A 25598-nucleotide genomic window follows, 5' to 3' on the forward strand; every position below is an offset into this window, starting at 1 on the left:
TACCGGTGTCTCACTACCCAGTGTCTCACTACCCAGTGTGTAACTACCCAGTGTCTCACTACCCAGTGTCTCACTACCTGTGTCTCACTACCCCGGTGTCTCACTACCCAGTGTCTCACTACCCAGTGTCTCACGACTCAGTGTCTCACTAGCAGTGTCTCACTACCCAGTGTCTCACTACCCAGTGTCTCACTACCCAGTGTCTCACTACCCCAGTGTTTCACTACCCAGTGTCTCACTAGCAGTGTCTCACTACCCAGTGTCTCACTAGCAGTGTCTCACTACCCCAGTGTGTCACTACCCAGTGTCTCACTACCCAGTATCTCACTACGACTGTCTCACTACCCAGTGTCTCACTACCCCAGTGTCTCACTACCCCAGTGTCTGACTACCTGTGTCTCACTACCCAGTGTCTCACTACCCAGTGTCTCACTACCAGTGCCTCACTACCCAGTGTCTCACTACCCAGTGTCTCACTACCCAGTGTCTCACAAGCAGTGTCTCACTACCAGTGTCTCACTACCCAGTGTCTCACTACCCAGTGTCTCACTACCAGTGCCTCACTACCCAGTGTCTCACTACCCAGTGTCTCACTACCAGTGTCTCACTACCCAGCGTCTCACTACCCAGTGTATCACTACCCAGTGTCTCACTAGCAGTGTCTCACTACCCAGTGTCTCACTAGCAATGTCTCACTACCCAGTGTCTCACTACCCAGTGTCTCACTAGCAGTGTCTGACTACCCAGTATCGCACTACCCAGTGTCTCACTAGCAGTGTCTCACTACCCAGTGTCGCACTACCCAGTGTCTCACTACGCCGTGTCTCACTACCCAGTGTCTAACTACCCAGTGTCTCACTACCCAGCGTCTCTCAAGCAGTGTCTCACTACCCCTGTGTCTCACTACCTGTGTCTCACTACCCAGTGTCTCACTACCCAGTGTCTCACTACCCAGTGTCTCACTACCAGTGTCTCACAACCCAGCGTCTCACTACCCGGTGTATCACTACCCAGTGTCTCACTACCGAGTGTCTCACTACCCAGTGTCTCACTACCCACTGTCTCACTACCCAGTGTCTCACTACCAGTTTCTCACTAACAGTGTCTCACTACCCAGTGTCTCACTACCCACTGTCTCACTATCCAGTGTCTCACTACCCCAGTGTCTCACTACCCAGTGTCTCACTAGCAGTGTCTCACTACCCAGTGTCTCACTACCCAGTGTCTCAATAGCAGTGTCTCACTACCCCAGTGTCTCACTGCCCAAGTGTCTCACTACCCAGTGTCTCACTACCCAGTGTCTCAATACCAGTTTCTCACTACCAGGTGTCTCACTACCCAGTGCCTCACTACCAGTATCTCACTACGAGTGTCTCACTACCCACTGTCTCACTACCCAGTGTCTCACTACCCCAGTGTCTCACTCCCCCAGTGTCTCACTACCCAGTGTCTCACTAGCAGTGTCTCACTACCAGGTGTCTCACTACCCAGTGTCTCACAACCCAGTGTCTCAATAGCAGTGTCTCACTACCCCTGTGTCTCACTACCCAGTGTCTCACTGCCCAAGTGTCTCACTACCCAGTGTCTCACTACCCAGTGTCTCACTACCAGTTTCTCACTAACAGGGTCTCACTACCCAGTGTCTCACTACCAGTGTCTCACTACCCCAGTTTCTCACTACCTGTGTCTCACTACCCAGTGTCTCACTACCCAGCGTCTCACAAGCAGTGTCTCACTACCCCAGTGTCTCACTACCTGTGTCTCACTACCCAGTGTCTCACTACCAGTGTCTCACTACCCAGTGTCTCACTACCAGTGTCTCACAACCCAGCGTCTCACTACCCGGTGTATCACTACCCAGTGTCTCACTACCCAGTGTCTCACTACCCAGTGTCTCACCACCCAGTGTCTCACTACCCAGTGTCCCACTACCAGTGTCTCACTACCCAGTGTCTCACTACCAGTGTCTCACAACCCAGCGTCTCACTACCCGGTGTATCACTACCCAGTGTCTCACTACCGAGTGTCTCACTACCCAGTGTCCCACTACCAGTGTCTCACTACCCAGTGTCTCACTACCCAGTGTCGTCTCACTGCCCAAGTGTCTCACTACCCAGTGTCTCACTACCCAGTGTCTCACTACCCAGTGTCTCACAAGCAGTGTCCCACTACCAGTGTATCACTACCCCAGTGTCTCACTACCCCAGTGTCTCACTACCCTACTGTCTCACTACCCAGTGTCTCACTACCCAGTGTCTCACTACCCAGTGTCTCACTACCAGTGTCTCACTAGGAGTGTCTCACTACCCAGTGCCTCACTACCCCGTGTCTCACTACCCAGTGTCTCACTACCCAGTGTCTCTCTACCCAGTGACTCACTACCCAAAATCTCACTACCCAAAATCTCACTACCCAGTGTCTCACTACCCAGTGTCTCACTACCCCAGTGTCTCACTACCCAGTGTCTCACTACCCACTGTCTCACTACGAAGTGTCTCGCTACCAGTGTCTCACTACGAGTGTCTCACTACCCAGTGTCTCACTACCCAGCGTCTCACTACCCAGCGTCTCACTACCCAGTGTCTCACTACCGGTGTCTCACTACCCAGTGTCTCACTACCCAGTGTGTAACTACCCAGTGTCTCACTACCCAGTGTCTCACTACCTGTGTCTCACTACCCCGGTGTCTCACTACCCAGTGTCTCACTACCCAGTGTCTCACGACTCAGTGTCTCACTAGCAGTGTCTCACTACCCAGTGTCTCACTACCCAGTGTCTCACTACCCAGTGTCTCACTACCCCAGTGTTTCACTACCCAGTGTCTCACTAGCAGTGTCTCACTACCCAGTGTCTCACTAGCAGTGTCTCACTACCCCAGTGTGTCACTACCCAGTGTCTCACTACCCAGTATCTCACTACGACTGTCTCACTACCCAGTGTCTCACTACCCCAGTGTCTCACTACCCCAGTGTCTCACTACCCAGTGTGTCACTACCCAGTGTCTCACTACCCAGTGTCTCACTACCCAGTGTCTCACTAGCAGTGTCTCACCACCCAGTGTCTCACTACCCAGTGTCTCACTACCCAGTGTCTCACTACCCCAGTGTTTCACTACCCAGTGTCTCACTAGCAGTGTCTCACTACTCAGTGTCTCACTACCCAGTGTCTCACTACCCAGTGTTTCACTACCCAGTGTCTCACTACCCAGTTTATCACAACCCAGTGTCTCAGTAGCAGTGTCTCACTACCCAGTGTCTCACTACCCAGCGTCTCACTACCCAGCGTCTCACTATCCCAGTGTCTCACTAGCATTGTCTCACTACCCAGTGTCTCACTAGCAGTGTCTCACTATCCAGTGTCTCACTATCCAGTGTCTCACTAGCAGTGTCTCACTACCCAGTGTCTCACTAGCAGTGTCTCACTAACCAGTGTCTCACTAGCAGTGTCTCACTACCAAGCGTCTCACTACCCCAGTGTCTCACTAGCAGTGTCTCACTAACCAGTGTCTCACTACCCAGTGTCTCACTACCCAGTGTCTCACTACCCAGCGTCTCACTACCCAGCGTCTCACTAGCAGTGTCTCACTACACCAGTGTCTCACTAGCAGTGTCTCACTACCCAGTGTCACACTACTCAGTGTCTCACTAGCAGTGTCTCACTACCCAGTGTGTCACTACCCAGTGTCTCACTACCCAGTGTCTGACTACCCAGCGTCTCACTACCCCAGTGTTTCACTACCCAGTGTCTCACTACCCAGTGTCTCACTAACCAGTGTCTCACTAACAGTGTCTCACTACCCAGTGTCTCACTACCCAGTTTGTCACTACCCAGTGTCTCAGTAGCAGTGTCTCACTACCCAGTGTCTCACTACCCAGCATCTCACTACCCAGCGTCTCACTATCCCAGTGTCTCACTAGCAGTGTCTCACTATCCAGTGTCTCACTAGGAGTGTCTCACTACCCAGTGTCTCACTACCCAGTGTCTCACTAGCAGTGTCTCACTACCAGTGTCTCACTACCCAGTGTATCACTACCAAGCGTCTCACTACCCAGTGTCTCACTAGCAGTGTGTCACTACCCAGTGTCTCACTACCCAGTGTCTCACTACCCAGTGTCTCACTACCTGTGTCTCACTAGCAGTGTCTCACTACCCAGTGTCTCACTACCTGTGTCTCACTACCTAGTGTCTCACTACCCAGTGTCTCACTAGCAGTGTGTCACTACCCAGTGTCTCACTACCCAGTGTCTCACTACCCAGTGTCTCACTACCTGTGTCTCACTAGCAGTGTCTCACTACCCCAGTGTCACACTACCCAGTGTCTCACTACCCCAGTGTCTCACTAGCAGTGTCTCACTACCCAGTGTCTCACTACCAAGTGTCTCACTACACAGTATCTCACAACCCAGTGTTTCACTAGCAGTGTCTCACTACCCAGTGTCTCACTACCCAGCGTCTGACTACCCAGAGTCTCACTACCCAGTGTCTCACTAGCAGTGTCTCACTACCCAGTGTCTCACTAGCAGTGTCTCACTACCCAGTGTCTCACTAGCAGTGTCTCACTACGCAGTGTGTCACTACCCAGTGTGTCACTACCCAGTGTCTCACTACCCAGAGTCTCACTACCAATTGTCTTACTAGCAGTGTCTCACTACCCAGTGTCTCACTACCCAGTGTCTCACAAGCAGTGTCCCACTACCAGTGTCTCACTACCCAGTTTCTCACTACCCAGTGTCTCACTACCCAGTGTCTCACTACCCCAGTGTCTCACTACCAGTGTCTCACTACCCAGTGTCTCACTACCCAGTGTCTCACAAGCAGTGTCCCACTACCAGTGTCTCACTACCCAGTGTCTCACAAGCAGTGTCCCACTACCAGTGTCTCACTACCCAGTGTCTCACTACCAGTTTCTCACTACCCAGTGTCTCACTAGCAGTGTCTCACTACCCCAGTGTGTCACTACCCAGTGTCTCACTACCCAGTATCTCACTACGACTGTCTCACTACCCAGTGTCTCACTACCCCAGTGTCTCACTACCCCAGTGTCTCACTACCCAGTGTGTCACTACCCAGTGTCTCACTACCCAGTGTCTCACTACCCAGTGTCTCACTAGCAGTGTCTCACCACCCAGTGTCTCACTACCCAGTGTCTCACTACCCAGTGTCTCACTACCCCAGTGTTTCACTACCCAGTGTCTCACTAGCAGTGTCTCACTACTCAGTGTCTCACTACCCAGTGTCTCACTACCCAGTGTTTCACTACCCAGTGTCTCACTACCCAGTTTATCACAACCCAGTGTCTCAGTAGCAGTGTCTCACTACCCAGTGTCTCACTACCCAGCGTCTCACTACCCAGCGTCTCACTATCCCAGTGTCTCACTAGCATTGTCTCACTACCAAGTGTCTCACTAGCAGTGTCTCACTATCCAGTGTCTCACTATCCAGTGTCTCACTAGCAGTGTCCCACTACCCAGTGTCTCACTAGCAGTGTCTCACTAACCAGTGTCTCACTAGCAGTGTCTCACTACCAAGCGTCTCACTACCCCAGTGTCTCACTAGCAGTGTCTCACTAACCAGTGTCTCACTACCCAGTGTCTCACTACCCAGTGTCTCACTACCCAGCGTCTCACTACCCAGCGTCTCACTAGCAGTGTCTCACTACACCAGTGTCTCACTAGCAGTGTCTCACTACCCAGTGTCACACTACTCAGTGTCTCACTAGCAGTGTCTCACTACCCAGTGTGTCACTACCCAGTGTCTCACTACCCAGTGTCTGACTACCCAGCGTCTCACTACCCCAGTGTTTCACTACCCAGTGTCTCACTACCCAGTGTCTCACTACCCAGTGTCTCACTAGCAGTGTCTCACTACCCAGTGTCTCACTACCCAGTTTGTCACTACCCAGTATCTCAGTAGCAGTGTCTCACTACCCAGTGTCTCACTACCCAGCATCTCACTACCCAGCGTCTCACTATCCCAGTGTCTCACTAGCAGTGTCTCACTATCCAGTGTCTCACTAGGAGTGTCTCACTACCCAGTGTCTCACTACCCAGTGTCTCACTAGCAGTGTCTCACTACCAGTGTCTCACTACCCAGTGTATCACTACCAAGCGTCTCACTACCCAGTGTCTCACTAGCAGTGTGTCACTACCCAGTGTCTCACTACCCAGTGTCTCACTACCCAGTGTCTCACTAGCAGTGTCTCACTACCCAGTGTCTCACTACCTGTGTCTCACTACCTAGTGTCTCACTACCCAGTGTCTCACTAGCAGTGTGTCACTACCCAGTGTCTCACTACCCAGTGTCTCACTACCCAGTGTCTCACTACCTGTGTCTCACTAGCAGTGTCTCACTACCCCAGTGTCACACTACCCAGTGTCTCACTACCCCAGTGTCTCACTAGCAGTGTCTCACTACCCAGTGTCTCACTACCAATTGTCTCACTACACAGTATCTCACAACCCAGTGTTTCACTAGCAGTGTCTCACTACCCAGTGTCTCACTACCCAGCGTCTGACTACCCAGAGTCTCACTACCCAGTGTCTCACTAGCAGTGTCTCACTACCCAGTGTCTCACTAGCAGTGTCTCACTACCCAGTGTCTCACTAGCAGTGTCTCACTACGCAGTGTGTCACTACCCAGTGTGTCACTACCCAGTGTCTCACTACCCAGAGTCTCACTACCAATTGTCTTACTAGCAGTGTCTCACTACCCAGTGTCTCACTACCCAGTGTCTCACAAGCAGTGTCCCACTACCAGTGTCTCACTACCCAGTGTCTCACAAGCAGTGTCCCACTACCAGTGTCTCACTACCCAGTTTCTCACTACCCAGTGTCTCACTACCCAGTGTCTCACTACCCCAGTGTCTCACTACCAGTGTCTCACTACCCAGTGTCTCACTACCCAGTGTCTCACAAGCAGTGTCCCACTACCAGTGTCTCACTACCCAGTGTCTCACAAGCAGTGTCCCACTACCAGTGTCTCACTACCCAGTGTCTCACTACCAGTTTCTCACTACCCAGTGTCTCACTAGCAGTGTCTCACTACCCAGTGTCTTTCAAGCAGTGTCTCACTACCCCTGTGTCTCACTACCTGTGTCTCACTACCCAGTGTCTCACTACCCAGTGTCTCACTACCCAGTGTGTCACTACCCAGTGTCTCACTACCCAGTGTCCCACTACCAGTGTCTCACAACCCAGCGTCTCACTACCCGGTGTCTCACTACCCAGTGTCTCACTACCGAGTGTCTCACTACCCAGTGTCCCACTACTCAGTGTCTCACTACCCAGTGTCTCACTACCCAGTGTCTCACTACCAGTTTCTCACTAACAGTGTCTCACTACCCAGTGTCTCACTACCCAGTGTCTCACTACCCCAGTGTCTCACTACCTGTGTCTCACTACCCAGTGTCTCACTACCCAGCGTCTCACAAGCAGTGTCTCACTACCCAGTGTCTCACTACCCAGTGTCTCACTACCCCAGTGTCTCACTACCTGTGTCTCACTACCCCAGTGTCTCACTACCCAGTGTCTCACTACCCCAGTGTCTCACTACCTGTGTCTCACTACCCAGTGTCTCACTAGCAGTGTCTCACTAGCAGTGTCTCACTACCCCAGTGTCTCACTACCCAGTGTCTCACTACCCAGTGTCTCACTAGCAGTGTCTCACTACCCACTGTCTCACTATCCAGTGTCTCACTACCCCAGTGTCTCACTACCCAGTGTCTCAATAGCAGTGTCTCACTACCCAGTGTCTCACTACCCAGTGTCTAACTACACAGTGTCTCACTACCCCAATGTCTCACTAGCAGTGTCTCACTACCCAGTGTCTCACAACCCAGTGTCTCACTACTAGTGTCTCACTACCCAGCGTCTCACTACCCAGTGTCTAACTACACAGTGTCTCACTACCCCAATGTCTCACTAGCAGTGTCTCACTAGCAGTGTCTCCCTACCCAGTGTCTCACTCCCCAGTGTCTCACTACCCAGTGTCTAACTACACAGTGTCTCACTACCCCAATGTCTCACTAGCAGTGTCTCACTACCCAGTGTCTCACAACCCAGTGTCTCACTACCAGTGTCTCACTACCCAGCGTCTCACTACCCAGTGTCTAACTACACAGTGTCTCACTACCCCAATGTTTCACTCTCAGTGTCTCACTAGCAGTGTCTCCCTACCCAGTGTCTCACTCCCCAGTGTCTCACTACCTGTGTCTCACTACCCTGGTGTCTCACTACCCAGTATCTCACTACCCAGTGTCTCACTACTCAGTGTCTCACTAGCAGTGTCTCACTACCCAGTGTCTCACTACCCAGTGTCTCACTACCCAGTGTCACACTAGCAGTGTCTCACTACCCAGTGTGTCACTACCCAGTGTCTCACTACCCAGTGTCTCACTACCCAGTGTCACACTAGCAGTGTCTCACTACCCAGTGTGTCACTACCGAGTGTCTCACCACCCAGTGTCTCACTACCCAGTGTCTCACTACCCAGTGTCTCACTACCCCAGTGTTTCACTACCCAGTGTCTCACTAGCAGTGTCTTACTACTCAGTGTCTCACTAGCAGTGTCTCACTACTCAGTGTCTCACTACCCAGTGTCTCACTACCCAGTGTTTCACTACCCAGTGTCTCACTACCCAGTTTATCACAACCCAGTGTCTCAGTAGCAGTGTCTCACTACCCAGTGTCTCACTACCCAGCGTCTCACTACCCAGCGTCTCACTATCCCAGTGTCTCACTAGCATTGTCTCACTACCAAGTGTCTCACTAGCAGTGTCTCACTATCCAGTGTCTCACTATCCAGTGTCTCACTAGCAGTGTCCCACTACCCAGTGTCTCACTAGCAGTGTCTCACTAACCAGTGTCTCACTAGCAGTGTCTCACTACCAAGCGTCTCACTACCCCAGTGTCTCACTAGCAGTGTCTCACTAACCAGTGTCTCACTACCCAGTGTCTCACTACCCAGTGTCTCACTACCCAGCGTCTCACTACCCAGCGTCTCACTAGCAGTGTCTCACTACACCAGTGTCTCACTAGCAGTGTCTCACTACCCAGTGTCACACTACTCAGTGTCTCACTAGCAGTGTCTCACTACCCAGTGTGTCACTACCCAGTGTCTCACTACCCAGTGTCTGACTACCCAGCGTCTCACTACCCCAGTGTTTCACTACCCAGTGTCTCACTACCCAGTGTCTCACTACCCAGTGTCTCACTAGCAGTGTCTCACTACCCAGTGTCTCACTACCCAGTTTGTCACTACCCAGTATCTCAGTAGCAGTGTCTCACTACCCAGTGTCTCACTACCCAGCATCTCACTACCCAGCGTCTCACTATCCCAGTGTCTCACTAGCAGTGTCTCACTATCCAGTGTCTCACTAGGAGTGTCTCACTACCCAGTGTCTCACTACCCAGTGTCTCACTAGCAGTGTCTCACTACCAGTGTCTCACTACCCAGTGTATCACTACCAAGCGTCTCACTACCCAGTGTCTCACTAGCAGTGTGTCACTACCCAGTGTCTCACTACCCAGTGTCTCACTACCCAGTGTCTCACTAGCAGTGTCTCACTACCCAGTGTCTCACTACCTGTGTCTCACTACCTAGTGTCTCACTACCCAGTGTCTCACTAGCAGTGTGTCACTACCCAGTGTCTCACTACCCAGTGTCTCACTACCCAGTGTCTCACTACCTGTGTCTCACTAGCAGTGTCTCACTACCCCAGTGTCACACTACCCAGTGTCTCACTACCCCAGTGTCTCACTAGCAGTGTCTCACTACCCAGTGTCTCACTACCAATTGTCTCACTACACAGTATCTCACAACCCAGTGTTTCACTAGCAGTGTCTCACTACCCAGTGTCTCACTACCCAGCGTCTGACTACCCAGAGTCTCACTACCCAGTGTCTCACTAGCAGTGTCTCACTACCCAGTGTCTCACTAGCAGTGTCTCACTACCCAGTGTCTCACTAGCAGTGTCTCACTACGCAGTGTGTCACTACCCAGTGTGTCACTACCCAGTGTCTCACTACCCAGAGTCTCACTACCAATTGTCTTACTAGCAGTGTCTCACTACCCAGTGTCTCACTACCCAGTGTCTCACAAGCAGTGTCCCACTACCAGTGTCTCACTACCCAGTGTCTCACAAGCAGTGTCCCACTACCAGTGTCTCACTACCCAGTTTCTCACTACCCAGTGTCTCACTACCCAGTGTCTCACTACCCCAGTGTCTCACTACCAGTGTCTCACTACCCAGTGTCTCACTACCCAGTGTCTCACAAGCAGTGTCCCACTACCAGTGTCTCACTACCCAGTGTCTCACAAGCAGTGTCCCACTACCAGTGTCTCACTACCCAGTGTCTCACTACCAGTTTCTCACTACCCAGTGTCTCACTAGCAGTGTCTCACTACCCAGTGTCTTTCAAGCAGTGTCTCACTACCCCTGTGTCTCACTACCTGTGTCTCACTACCCAGTGTCTCACTACCCAGTGTCTCACTACCCAGTGTGTCACTACCCAGTGTCTCACTACCCAGTGTCCCACTACCAGTGTCTCACAACCCAGCGTCTCACTACCCGGTGTCTCACTACCCAGTGTCTCACTACCGAGTGTCTCACTACCCAGTGTCCCACTACTCAGTGTCTCACTACCCAGTGTCTCACTACCCAGTGTCTCACTACCAGTTTCTCACTAACAGTGTCTCACTACCCAGTGTCTCACTACCCAGTGTCTCACTACCCCAGTGTCTCACTACCTGTGTCTCACTACCCAGTGTCTCACTACCCAGCGTCTCACAAGCAGTGTCTCACTACCCAGTGTCTCACTACCCAGTGTCTCACTACCCCAGTGTCTCACTACCTGTGTCTCACTACCCCAGTGTCTCACTACCCAGTGTCTCACTACCCCAGTGTCTCACTACCTGTGTCTCACTACCCAGTGTCTCACTAGCAGTGTCTCACTAGCAGTGTCTCACTACCCCAGTGTCTCACTACCCAGTGTCTCACTACCCAGTGTCTCACTAGCAGTGTCTCACTACCCACTGTCTCACTATCCAGTGTCTCACTACCCCAGTGTCTCACTACCCAGTGTCTCAATAGCAGTGTCTCACTACCCAGTGTCTCACTACCCAGTGTCTAACTACACAGTGTCTCACTACCCCAATGTCTCACTAGCAGTGTCTCACTAGCAGTGTCTCCCTACCCAGTGTCTCACTCCCCAGTGTCTCACTACCCAGTGTCTAACTACACAGTGTCTCACTACCCCAATGTCTCACTAGCAGTGTCTCACTACCCAGTGTCTCACAACCCAGTGTCTCACTACCAGTGTCTCACTACCCAGCGTCTCACTACCCAGTGTCTAACTACACAGTGTCTCACTACCCCAATGTTTCACTCTCAGTGTCTCACTAGCAGTGTCTCCCTACCCAGTGTCTCACTCCCCAGTGTCTCACTACCTGTGTCTCACTACCCTGGTGTCTCACTACCCAGTATCTCACTACCCAGTGTCTCACTACTCAGTGTCTCACTAGCAGTGTCTCACTACCCAGTGTCTCACTACCCAGTGTCTCACTACCCAGTGTCACACTAGCAGTGTCTCACTACCCAGTGTGTCACTACCCAGTGTCTCACTACCCAGTGTCTCACTACCCAGTGTCACACTAGCAGTGTCTCACTACCCAGTGTGTCACTACCGAGTGTCTCACCACCCAGTGTCTCACTACCCAGTGTCTCACTACCCAGTGTCTCACTACCCCAGTGTTTCACTACCCAGTGTCTCACTAGCAGTGTCTTACTACTCAGTGTCTCACTACCCAGTGTCTCACTACCCAGTGTTTCACTACCCAGTGTCTCACTACCCAGTTTATCACAACCCAGTGTCTCAGTAGCAGTGTCTCACTACCCAGTGTCTCACTACCCAGCGTCTCACTACCCAGCGTCTCACTATCCCAGTGTCTCACTAGAAGTGTCTCACTACCCAGTGTCTCACTAGCAGTGTCTCACTACCCAGTGTCTCACTATCCAGTGTCTCACTAGCAGTGTCTCACTACCCAGTGTCTCACTAGCAGTGTCTCACTAACCAGTGTCTCACTAGCAGTGTCTCACTACCAAGCGTCTCACTACCCCAGTGTCTCACTAGCAGTGTCTCACTACCCAGTGTCTCACTACCCAGTGTCTCAGTACCCAGTGTCTCACTAGCAGTGTCTCACTACCCAGTGTCTCACTACCCAGCGTCTCACTACCCAGCGTCTCACTAGCAGTGTCTCACTACCCAGTGTCTCACTAGCAGTGTCTCACTACCCAGTGTCACACTACTCAGTGTCTCACTAGCAGTGTCTCACTACCCAGTGTGTCACTACCCAGTGTGTCACTACCCAGTGTCTGACTACCCAGCGTCTCACTACCCCAGTGTTTCACTACCCAGTGTCTCACTACCCAGTGTCTCACTACCCAGTGTCTCACTAGCAGTGTCTCACTACCCAGTGTCTCACTACCCAGTTTGTCACTACCCAGTGTCTCAGTAGCAGTGTCTCACTACCCAGTGTCTCACTACCCAGCATCTCACTACCCAGCGTCTCACTATCCCAGTGTCTCACTAGCAGTGTCTCACTACCCAGTGTCTCACTAGGAGTGTCTCACTACCCAGTGTCTCACTACCCAGTGTCTCACTAGCAGTGTCTCACTACCAGTGTCTCACTACCCAGTGTATCACTACCAAGCGTCTCACTACCCAGTGTCTCACTAGCAGTGTGTCACTACCCAGTGTCTCACTACCCAGTGTCTCACTACCCAGTGTCTCACTACCTGTGTCTCACTAGCAGTGTCTCACTACCCAGTGTCTCACTACCTGTGTCTCACTACCTAGTGTCTCACTACCCAGTGTCTCACTAGCAGTGTGTCACTACCCAGTGTCTCACTACCCAGTGTCTCACTACCCAGTGTCTCACTACCTGTGTCTCACTAGCAGTGTCTCACTACCCCAGTGTCACACTACCCAGTGTCTCACTACCCCAGTGTCTCACTAGCAGTGTCTCACTACCCAGTGTCTCACTACCAAGTGTCTCACTACACAGTATCTCACAACCCAGTGTTTCACTAGCAGTGTCTCACTACCCAGTGTCTCACTAGCAGTGTCTCACTACCCAGTGTCTCACTACCCAGCGTCTGACTACCCAGAGTCTCACTACCCAGTGTCTCACTAGCAGTGTCTCACTACCCAGTGTCTCACTAGCAGTGTCTCACTACGCAGTGTGTCACTACCCAGTGTGTCACTACCCAGTGTCTCACTACCCAGTGTCTGACTACCCAGCGTCTCACTACCCCAGTGTTTCACTACCCAGTGTCTCACTACCCAGTGTCTCACTACCCAGTGTCTCACTAGCAGTGTCTCACTACCCAGTGTCTCACTACCCAGTTTGTCACTACCCAGTGTCTCAGTAGCAGTGTCTCACTACCCAGTGTCTCACTACCCAGCATCTCACTACCCAGCGTCTCACTATCCCAGTGTCTCACTAGCAGTGTCTCACTACCCAGTGTCTCACTACCCAGTGTCTCACTAGCAGTGTCACACTACCAGTGTCTCACTACCCAGTGTATCACTACCAAGCGTCTCACTACCCAGTGTCTCACTAGCAGTGTGTCACTACCCAGTGTCTCACTACCCAGTGTCTCACTACCCAGTGTCTCACTACCTGTGTCTCACTAGCAGTGTCTCACTACCCAGTGTCTCACTACCTGTGTCTCACTACCTAGTGTCTCACTACCCAGTGTCTCACTAGCAGTGTGTCACTACCCAGTGTCTCACTACCCAGTGTCTCACTACCCAGTGTCTCACTACCTGTGTCTCACTAGCAGTGTCTCACTACCCCAGTGTCACACTACCCAGTGTCTCACTACCCCAGTGTCTCACTAGCAGTGTCTCACTACCCAGTGTCTCACTACCAAGTGTCTCACTACACAGTATCTCACAACCCAGTGTTTCACTAGCAGTGTCTCACTACCCAGTGTCTCACTAGCAGTGTCTCACTACCCAGTGTCTCACTACCCAGCGTCTGACTACCCAGAGTCTCACTACCCAGTGTCTCACTAGCAGTGTCTCACTACCCAGTGTCTCACTAGCAGTGTCTCACTACGCAGTGTGTCACTACCCAGTGTGTCACTACCCAGTGTCTCACTACCCAGAGTCTCACTACCCATTGTCTTACTAGCAGTGTCTCACTACCCAGTGTCTCACTACCCAGTGTCTCACAAGCAGTGTCCCACTACCAGTGTCTCACTACCCAGTGTCTCACAAGCAGTGTCCCACTACCAGTGTCTTACTACCCAGTTTCTCACTACCCAGTGTCTCACTACCCAGTGTCTCACTACCCCATTGTCTCACTACCAGTGTCTCACTACCCAGTGTCTCACAAGCAGTGTCCCACTACCAGTGTCTCACTACCCAGTGTCTCACAAGCAGTGTCCCACTACCAGTGTCTCACTACCCAGTGTCTCACTACCAGTTTCTCACTACCCAGTGTCTCACTAGCAGTGTCTCACTACCCAGTGTCTCTCAAGCAGTGTCTCACTACCCCTGTGTCTCACTACCTGTGTCTCACTACCCAGTGTGTCACTACCCAGTGTCTCACTACCCAGTGTCCCACTACCAGCGTCTCACAACCCAGCGTCTCACTACCCGGTGTATCACTACCCAGTGTCTCACTACCCAGTGTCTCACTACCCAGTGTCTCACTACCAATTTCTCACTAACAGTGTCTCACTCCCCAGTGTCTCACTACCCAGTGTCTCACTACCCCAGTGTCTCACTACCTGTGTCTCACTACCCAGTGTCTCACTACCCAGCGTCTCACGAGCAGTGTCTCACTACCCAGTGTCTCACTACCCAGTGTCTCACTACCCCAGTGTCTCACTACCTGTGTCTCACTACCCCAGTGTCTCACTACCCAGTGTCTCACTACCCCAGTGTCTCACTACCTGTGTCTCACTACCCAGTGTCTCACTAGCAGTGTCTCACTAGCAGTGTCTCACTACCCCAGTGTCTCACTACCCAGTGTCTCACTACCCAGTGTCTCACTAGCAGTGTCTCACTACCCACTGTCTCACTATCCAGTGTCTCACTACCCCAGTGTCTCACTACCCAGTGTCTCAATAGCAGTGTCTCACTACCCAGTGTCTCACTACCCAGTGTCTCACTAGCAGTGTCTCACTACCCAGTGTCTCACTACCCAGTTTCTAACTACCCAGTGTCTCAGTAGCAGTGTCTCACTACCCAGTGTCTCACTAGCAGTGTCTCACTACCCAGTATCTCACTACCCAGTGTCTCACTACCCAGTGTCTCAATAGAAGTGTCTCACTACCCAGTGTCTCACTAGCAGTGTCTCACTACCCAGTGTCTCACTACCTGTGTCTCATTACCCAGTGTCTCACTACCCAGTGTCTCACTAGCAGTGTGTCACTATCCAATGTCTCACTACCCAGTGTCTCACTACCCAGTGTCTCACTACCTGTGTCTCACTAGCAGTGTCTCACTACTCCAGTGTCTCACTTCCCAGTGTCTCACTACCCAGTGTCTCACTACCCCAGTGTCTCACTACCCAGTGTCTCACTACCCAGTGTCTCAATAGCAGTGTCTCACTACCAAGTGTCTCACTAGCAGTGTCTCACTACCCTGTGTCTCACTACCCCAGTGTCTCACTACCAAGTGTCTCACTACCCAGTGTCTCACTACCCCAGTGCCTCACTACCCCAGTGTCTCACTACCCAGTGTCTCACTACCCAGTGTCTCACTAGCAGTGTCTCACTACCCAGTGTCTCACTACCCAGTGTCTCACTACCCAGCGTCTCACTACCCAGAGTCTCACTAGCCAGTGTCTCACTAGCAGTGTCTCACTAGCAGTGTTTCACTACCCAGTGTCTCACTAGCAGTGTCTCACTACCCCAGTGTGTCACTACCCAGTGTCTCACTACCCAGTATCTCACTACGACTGTCTCACTACCCAGTGTCTCACTATCCCAGTGTCTCACTACCCCAGTGTCTCACTACCCAGTGTCTCACTACCCAGTGTCTCACTACCCAGTGTCTCACTACCAAATGTCTCACTAGCAGTGTCTCACTACCCTGTGCCTCACTACCCCAGTGTCTCACTACCCAGTGTCTCACTACCCAGTGTCTCACTACCCAGTGTCTGACTACCTGTGTCTCACTACCCAGTGTCTCACTACCCAGTGTCTCACTACCAGTGTCTCACTACCCAGCGTCTCACTACCCAGTGTATCACTACCCAGTGTCTCACTAGCAGTGTCTCACTACCCAGTGTCTCACTAGCAATGTCTCATTACCCAGTGTCTCACTACCCAGTGTCTCACTAGCAGTGTCTGACTACCCAGTATCGCACTACCCAGTGTCTCACTAGCAGTGTCTCACTACCCAGTGTCGCACTACCCAGTGTCTCACTACGCCGTGTCTCACTACCCAGTGTCTAACTACCCAGTGTCTCACTACCCAGGGTCTCTCAAGCAGTGTCTCACTACCCCTGTGTCTCACTACCTGTGTCTCACTACCCAGTGTCTCACTACCCAGTGTCTCACTACCCAGTGTCTCACTACCCAGTGTCTCACTACCAGTGTCTCACAACCCAGCGTCTCACTACCCGGTGTATCACTACCCAGTGTCTCACTACCCAGTGTCTCACTACCCAGTGTCTCACTACCCAGTGTCTCACTACCAGTTTCTCACTAACAGTGTCTCACTACCCAGTGTCTCACTACCCACTGTCTCACTATCCAGTGTCTCACTAACCCAGTGTCTCACTACCCAGTGTCTCACTAGCAGTATCTCACTACCCAGTGTCTCACTACCCAGTGTCTCAATAGCAGTGTCTCACTACCCCAGTGTCTCACTGCCCAAGTGTCTCACTACCCAGTGTCTCACTACCCAGTGTCTCAATACCAGTTTCTCACTACCAGGTGTCTCACTACCCAGTGCCTCACTACCAGTATCTCACTACGAGTGTCTCACTACCCACTGTCTCACTACCCAGTGTCTCACTACCCCAGTGTCTCACTCCCCCAGTGTCTCACTACCCAGTGTCTCACTAGCAGTGTCTCACTACCAGGTGTCTCACTACCCAGTGTCTCACAACCCAGTGTCTCAATAGCAGTGTCTCACTACCCCAGTGTCTCCCTACCCAGTGTCTCACTGCCCAAGTGTCTCACTACCCAGTGTCTCACTACCAGTTTCTCACTAACAGGGTCTCACTACCCAGTGTCTCACTACCAGTGTCTCACTACCCCAGTTTCTCACTACCTGTGTCTCACTACCCAGTGTCTCACTACCCAGCGTCTCACAAGCAGTGTCTCACTACCTGTGTCTCACTACCCAGTGTCTCACTACCAGTGTCTCACTACCCAGTGTCTCACTACCAGTGTCTCACAACCCAGCGTCTCACTACCCGGTGTATCACTACCCAGTGTCTCACTACCCAGTGTCTCACTACCCAGTGTCTCACCACCCAGTGTCTCACTACCCAGTGTCCCACTACCAGTGTCTCACTACCCAGTGTCTCACTACCAGTGTCTCACAACCCAGCGTCTCACTACCCGGTGGATCACTACCCAGTGTCTCACTACCGAGTGTCTCACTACCCAGTGTCCCACTACCAGTGTCTCACTACCCAGTGTCTCACTACCCAGTGTCGTCTCACTGCCCAAGTGTCTCACTACCCAGTGTCTCACTACCCAGTGTCTCACTACCCAGTGTCTCACAAGCAGTGTCCCACTACCAGTGTCTCACTACCCCAGTGTCTCACTACCCCAGTGTCTCACTACCCTACTGTCTCACTACCCAGTGTCTCACTACCCAGTGTCTCACTACCCAGTGTCTCACTAGGAGTGTCTCACTACCCAGTGCCTCACTACCCCGTGTCTCACTACCCAGTGTCTCACTACCCAGTGTCTCTCTACCCAGTGACTCACTACCCAAAATCTCACTACCCAGTGTGTCACTACCCAGTGTCTCACTACCCAGTGTCTCACTACCCCAGTGTCTCACTACCCAGTGTCTCACTACCCACTGTCTCACTACCCAGTGTCTCGCTACCAGTGTCTCACTACGAGTGTCTCACTACCCAGTGTCTCACTACCCAGCGTCTCACAAGCAGTGTCTCACTACCCCAGTGTCTCACTACCTGTGTCTCACTACCCAGTGTCTCACTACCAGTGTCTCACTACCCAGTGTCTCACTACCAGTGTCTCACAACCCAGCGTCTCACTACCCGGTGTATCACTACCCAGTGTCTCACTTCCCAGTGTCTCACTACCCAGTGTCTCACCACCCAGTGTTTCACTACCCAGTGTCCCACTACCAGTGTGTCACTACCCAGTGTCTCACTACCAGTGTCTCACAACCCAGCGTCTCACTACCCGGTGTATCACTACCCAGTGTCTCACTACCGAGTGTCTCACTACCCAGTGTCCCACTACCAGTGTCTCACTACCCAGTGTCTCACTACCCAGTGTCGTCTCACTGCCCAAGTGTCTCACTTCCCAGTGTCTCACTACCCAGTGTCTCACTACCCAGTGTCTCACAAGCAGTGTCCCACTACCAGTGTCTCACTACCCCAGTGTCTCACTACCCCAGTGTCTCACTACCCTACTGTCTCACTACACAGTGTCTCACTACCCAGTGTCTCACTACCAGTGTCTCACAACCCAGCGTCTCACTACCCGGTGTATCACTACCCAGTGTCTCACTTCCCAGTGTCTCACTACCCAGTGTCTCACCACCCAGTGTTTCACTACCCAGTGTCCCACTACCAGTGTCTCACTACCCAGTGTCTCACTACCAGTGTCTCACAACCCAGCGTCTCACTACCCGGTGTATCACTACCCAGTGTCTCACTACCGAGTGTCTCACTACCCAGTGTCCCACTACCAGTGTCTCACTACCCAGTGTCTCACTACCCAGTGTCGTCTCACTGCCCAAGTGTCTCACTTCCCAGTGTCTCACTACCCAGTGTCTCACTACCCAGTGTCTCACAAGCAGTGTCCCACTACCAGTGTCTCACTACCCCAGTGTCTCACTACCCCAGTGTCTCACTACCCTACTGTCTCACTACACAGTGTCTCACTACCCAGTGTCTCACTACCCAGTGTCTCACTACCAGTGTCTCACTAGGAGTGTCTCACTACCCAGTGCCTCACTACCCCGTGTCTCACTACCCAGTGTCTCACTACCCAGTGTCTCTCTACCCAGTGACTCACTACCCAAAATCTCACTACCCAGTGTGTCACTACCCAGTGTCTCACTACCCAGTGTCTCACTACCCCAGTGTCTCACTACCCAGTGTCTCACTACCCACTGTCTCACTACCCAGTGTCTCGCTACCAGTGTCTCACTACGAGTGTCTCACTACCCAGTGTCTCACTACCCAGCGTCTCACTACCCAGCGTCTCACTACCCAGTGTCTCACTACCGGTGTCTCACTACCCAGTGTCTCACTACCCAGTGTGTAACTACCCAGTGTCTCACTACCCAGTGTCTCACTACCCGTGTCTCACTACCCAGTGTCTCACTACCCAGTGTCTCCCGACCCAGTGTATCACTATCCAGTGTCTCACAACCCTGGCATCTTCATCTGCAAACGTGAACAAACAGTAGCATCTACATCTTCAGAACGTGAAAAACCAGTGGCATCTACATCTGTGGAATGTAAGAACCAGTGGCATCTACATCTGCAGAAGCTGAAGAACCAGTGACATCTACATCTGAACAACGTGAAGAACCAGTGGCATCTTCATCTACAGAAGCTGAAGAACCAGTAGCATCTACGTCTGCAGAAGGTGAAAAACCAATGGCATCTACATCTGCAGAATATAAAAAACCAGTGGCATCTTTCATTTGCAGAAAATGAAAAACCAGTGGCATCTACATCTTCAGAACGTGAAAAGCCAGTGGCATCCACACCTGCAGAACATGAAGAACCGGTGGCATCTACATCGGCAGAATATGAAGAACCAGTGGCATCCACATCTGCAGAACGTGAAGAACCATTGGCATCTACATCTGCAAAACGTGAAGAACCAGTGGCATCTACATCTGCAGAAGGTGAAGAACCAGTTGCATCTCCATCTGCAGAACGTGAAGAACCAGTGGTATCTACATTTGCAGAACGTGAAGAACCAGTGGCAACTACATCTGCAGCAGGTGAAGAACAAGTGACATCTTCATCTGCAAACGTGAACACCAGTGGCATCTACATCTGTGGAATGCAAAGAACCCGTGGCATCTATATATGCAGAAGGTGAAGAAACAGTGGCATCTACATCTGTAGAATATGAAGAACCATTTACATCTACATCAGCACAACGTGAATAACAAGTGGCATCTACAATTGCAGAAGGTGAAAACCCAATGGCATCTACATCTGCAGAATATAAAGAACCAGTGGCATCTATCACCTGCAGAAAATGAAGAACCAGTGGCATCCACATCTGCAGAACGTGAAGAACCGGTGGCATCTACATCTGCAGAACGTGAAGAACCGTTGGCATCTACGTCTACAGGCGATTATACAACGTTTAACGCCATTCCCCGTGTTATTTGTACAGGCCATACAACATATATGGGGAGTCCCTGTACATTCAACAAGGCGGGGTAACAGCGATGGCAGCCCTGACAATGTTGAAATCCACCCCTGGTAACGATGGTCCATAACTCACACTCATACTTTGATGTGACTCGGACTTTACCACGAATATGGTTTTGCGCTGAGCTTCCTTTCATCCATCCCAGCCCCTCTGTGGGCCCTCTACACACATCGCACGTTGTGCCAGTTCACTCTAGGAAGCAACCCTGGGGGCTAAGGTCACGTCAGTATGCCACCTCGGGTGCTACAGTGGCTAAGAGATGTTAACTACCTTCCATGGTATACAGGAGGTCGTGAGTTCCATCCAGACCCTGACGATGCCTGCTGCTGCAGTATATTTGGAGTCTGTGTCTCTCTTTCATCATCACAGTGGAGATGTTACCTACCTCGCCTGGTATACAGGAGGTCGTGGGTTTGATCCCGACCCGTGATGATGCCTGCTGCTGCTGAATATTTGGAGTCTGCGTCTCTCTCTCTCATCATCACAGTGGTGAGGAGATTCTAGATTTGAAGCTTTCGTGACTGCAAGGATCCATACTCTTTGGTTCTATTCGGTAAAGTCACGTAGGTAAAAAATAAAACAAAAAATAACGACGTTTCGGCCACAACACAAGTGGCCTTCATCAGGTGAAGGGACTGTACTGTCCAGAGGACAGCGTTGGAGTGAAGACAGCCAAGCTCAGGTCGCGTCCTTTAAGCTGTGTGGGAGGAAACCAAACGCTTTGACAAAGGAATTAGCATAAAATGCTGCAGAGGACCGGCACGGGGAGGGGGGGGGGTTACAAATGTTGGTGTGAAGGGAAATAAGCTGCTGTGAAAGTTTAGGATACCACTACTTCAATAAATATACTGTACCATTGAAAATTAGTTTAATGTTTGGTATGATTTAGAACATCTTTCCAATGATTGCTTAATTTGAAACCATCTTCTCGGTTGAAATTGTGTCTGTGTTTGTAAATCTGAATTGCCTCGTGGACAAATCTCTGATAAAAACCCGTGGGTTTGCAGAGAACCTTGGTATAGGAGAAAACTATATCGTGATCACCCACAGCGTTGCAACAGTGATCAGCTACGGCAGAAAAATTCGTTCTGCCGTGTTTCAAGTCTGATTTGTGCTCGCGAATTCGGTCAGAGACATGTCGTTTCGTCTCCCCGATATAGCAATCACCACAGGTGCAGCTCAATTTGTAAACCCCGGGGGGTACTGTAAGTCATTGCTTTCACACTCACTTCTGCTGCTGTATCTTCACCGAATTCTAAACAGATTCTGTTTAAGGCCAGCCTATCTTTAATCTCAGAGAGGATAAGGCTACTCCGATTTGAACTCGATACTTTAGACAGGACGCTCCTACAAGCTCATTTAATGTTAATACAAAAAATGTCACCTTCTGATTGGAACCACGCAGACAACATGACTGCTTCTTCTGCTGATTCACTATCAGTCAAATGCAAAGCTAACTTGATTTCTTAATTCAACCACCTATCAAAGGAGAACCCAGTCCCACATATAACAAAACTAGACGTTAACAAAATCGTCATTAATCAGAGTAGAACCCCGATTTCGGACAATCTGAAAACAGTACTGGCTAGAGGGCTAAATTTTGCTGTCACCCCAAAACATATACCTGTAGATGATATCATCTCTCAGGTCGATGTAGCCCTCAAAGTCGTAGGACACATCCAAGCAGACGTTGTGAGAGCTGAAATAGCCACTATTCTTAAGAATGCTAAGAAACCCATTAGCAACATCAGCAAAAATGAACGCTCTGAACTCGCGAATTTTAAAAAACAGAAATGATATAGTCATCCTCTCAGCCGACAAAGGCAACGCTACTGTAATTATGGATAAAGATTCATACAACAACAAAATCCAGAACCTGCTCAACGATGGAAGTTACTCAATAAATAAAAATGACCCTACTAATAGCCTAACGATAAAAACCAACAAGATCATCACAAGTTCGACCTCCCTAATCGAACCAACTAAACGTCCCTCCCTAAAACCTTCTGCTGCAAGACCCCCTAGATTCTATGGTCTTCCCAAGATTCATAAAGAAGGCACCCCACTACGACCCATGGTATCCACGATCAACTCCCCTACCTATAGACTAGCCCATTTTCTGTCAGATACCTTGCTGCCTTTCACTGGCAAGACCTCCTCAGAAGTACTTAACTCAGCCCAATTGGTCTCTATGGTCAAAGACGTTGTACTGTCCCCTGACGATATCCTTGTCAGCTTCGATGTGGTCTCTTTGTTCACCAAGGTCCCAGTACCTGATACCATTAAAATAATTTAAAATGTGGTCCAACATGGACTAGACCCTGATACACCTGTGCTGGTTAGGCACTGCCTCACAATACCTACTTTACTTGGAATGGCACCTTCTACAAACAAAATGAGGGTACCCCCATGGGATCCCCCTTGTCACGAGTGATAGACAATGTTTTCATGGAGAAATTTGAATCAGACGCCATCCAGACTTCCATCCTCAGACCTTCCCTGTGGAAGAGATATGTAGACGACACTTTCGTCATTTGGCCACATGGCCTCTCAGCTTTGAACCTTTTCCTAGACCACATCAATTCGAGACATCCCGCCATCAAATTCACCATGGAAGTGGAGAATGATGGCAAGTTACCATTCTTGGATGTTCTGTTTGAGAGGAGACCTGATGGCTCATTGGGACATTCTGTCTACAGGAAAACCTACCCACACAGATTCCTACTTGAAACCTGATTCCCACCACCACCCGACTCAAAATAATTATCTCATCAAAACGTTATACCACAGGGCTTATTGCATTTCGGACCAACACCACTTGACCAGTGAATTAAAACATGTACATCTGGCCCTCAAGAGGAACGGATACTCTGACGGTACCATCCGCCAAGCTGTTTCTCCCTCCATACAGAAACAACCACTTGATACTCCGATCAAAAACATCACACTACCATATATAGCAGGCGTTACTAAAAAGATCTCCAAAATTCTAAACAAACACAAGATCCTGGTCCGGTTCAATACAGTACACAAAATCCGTGACCTGATCCCATCCGTGAAGGATGTCATTCCTGACTTACAGTACCCCGGGGTTTACAAATTGAGCTGTAACTGTGGTGATTGCTATATTGGGGAGACGAAACGACATGTCTCTGACCGAATTCGCGAGCACAAATCAGACTTGAAACACGGCAGAATGAATTCTTCTGCCGTAGCTGATCACTGTTACAACGCTGTGGGTGATCACGATATAGTTTTCTCCGATTCCAAGGTTCTCTGCAAACCCACGGGTTTTTATCAGAGATTTGTCCACGAGGCAATTCAGATTTACAAACACAGACAATTTCAACCGAGAAGATGGTTTCAAATTAAGCAATCATTGGAAAGATGTTCTAAATCATACCAACATTAAACTAATTTTCAATGGTACAGTATATTGATTCAAGTAGTGGTATCCTAAACTTTCACAGCAGCTTATTTCCCTTCACACCAACATTTGTAAACTCTCTCCCCCCCCCCCCCCCCCGTGCCGGTCCTCTACAGCATGTTATGCTAATTCCTTTGTCAAAGCGTTTGGTTTCCTCCCACACAGCTTAAAGGACGCGACCTGAGCTTGGCTGTCTTCACTCCAACGCTGTCCTCTGGACAGTACGGTCCCTTCACCTGATGAAGGCCACTTGTGTTGTGGCCGAAACGTCGTGATTTTTTGTTGTTTTATTTTTTACCTACATGACTTTACCGAATAGAACCAAATAGTATGGTGAAGAGATCTTAACTACCTCGCCTGGTATCCAGAAATTCATGGGTTCGATCCCAACCCTGATGATGCCTTCTGCTGTATATTTGAAGTCTGCGTCTGTCTCTCATCATCATCATCCTCACAGTGGCTAGGAGATGTTAACTACCTCGCCTTGTGTGCACGAGATCGTGGGCGCCACGGTGGCAAGGAGACGTTATGAACATCGCACGTGCCGCAATTAATTTTCGCGAGTCAATAATTTACGGCGGAATTGGTTCAACACTGGTCAAATTCTGGACAAGTTTTGACATTCCAGTGTCTCGTCATCAGCGGTATTTCTTTAACTTCCAGATGCTACAGACAAGGGCTCCCTCTCCCTCCTCCGCTCTGTCTCACTCTCTCAGATAGTGGGTCTTGGTTGGACGCAAATTTATTTAGTAGCACACAACACAAGACAACCATTAGCGTGGCTGCGGTGGATATGACAGCCTAAAAAAAAACACGCAGGCAACGCGTCCCCTTTGTAAGTGTGTGGCTCTCCATGCCTGTAGCCACACGCAAACTCCAAATATACAGCAGCAGGCATCGTCAGCGGTCGAGATCGATCCCACGACCTCCTAAATACCAGGCGAGGTAGGTAACATCTCTTAGCCACCGTGATGATGATGAGAGAGAGACACAGACTCCAAATATACAGCAGCAGGCATCGTTAGCGGTCGAGATCGAACCCACGACCTCCTGCATACCAGGCGAGGTAGTTAACATCTCATAGGCACCGCGGCGAAACCCGTCAGCCACAAGGCATCCCGGCGAGAAAGATGTATTTGCGTCGTGCATCGTGAATATTGTTATCACCATTATCATCGTTTCACATCAATTACGGCGTGTATGTGTGTGTTTGTGGTGAACACAAGACTTGGTGATGATGGTGCTGTCTCTTCGGTGTCCGAACTTAAACCGGCGAAAAAAGTTACGTTCCATGAAAAACGTGTAACTAGTTTGGGGCTTCAGTTAACAAAGCGCGGAACGCTAAAAGCTCACCTGCAACGGAGTCTCTCTCGCTCGGCGGAGAACAGAGACTCACACAGGAGCCCAGCGGAGGGGTGGAGGAGGCGGAAATAATGAGATGTTGAATCTTCGGTACGTCTCTCTCTCGCTCGACATCACCACCCCACCCGCCTGCACTCGGAAAGCCCTGATTACTCCCACATCACCACCTCCACC

The sequence above is a fragment of the Petromyzon marinus genome, unplaced genomic scaffold (genome assembly GCF_048934315.1).
Source record: "Petromyzon marinus isolate PM22_M1 ecotype Great Lakes invasive population unplaced genomic scaffold, UKy_Petmar_22M1.pri1.0 PM_Scaffold_35, whole genome shotgun sequence".
Classification (NCBI taxonomy): domain Eukaryota; kingdom Metazoa; phylum Chordata; class Hyperoartia; order Petromyzontiformes; family Petromyzontidae; genus Petromyzon; species Petromyzon marinus.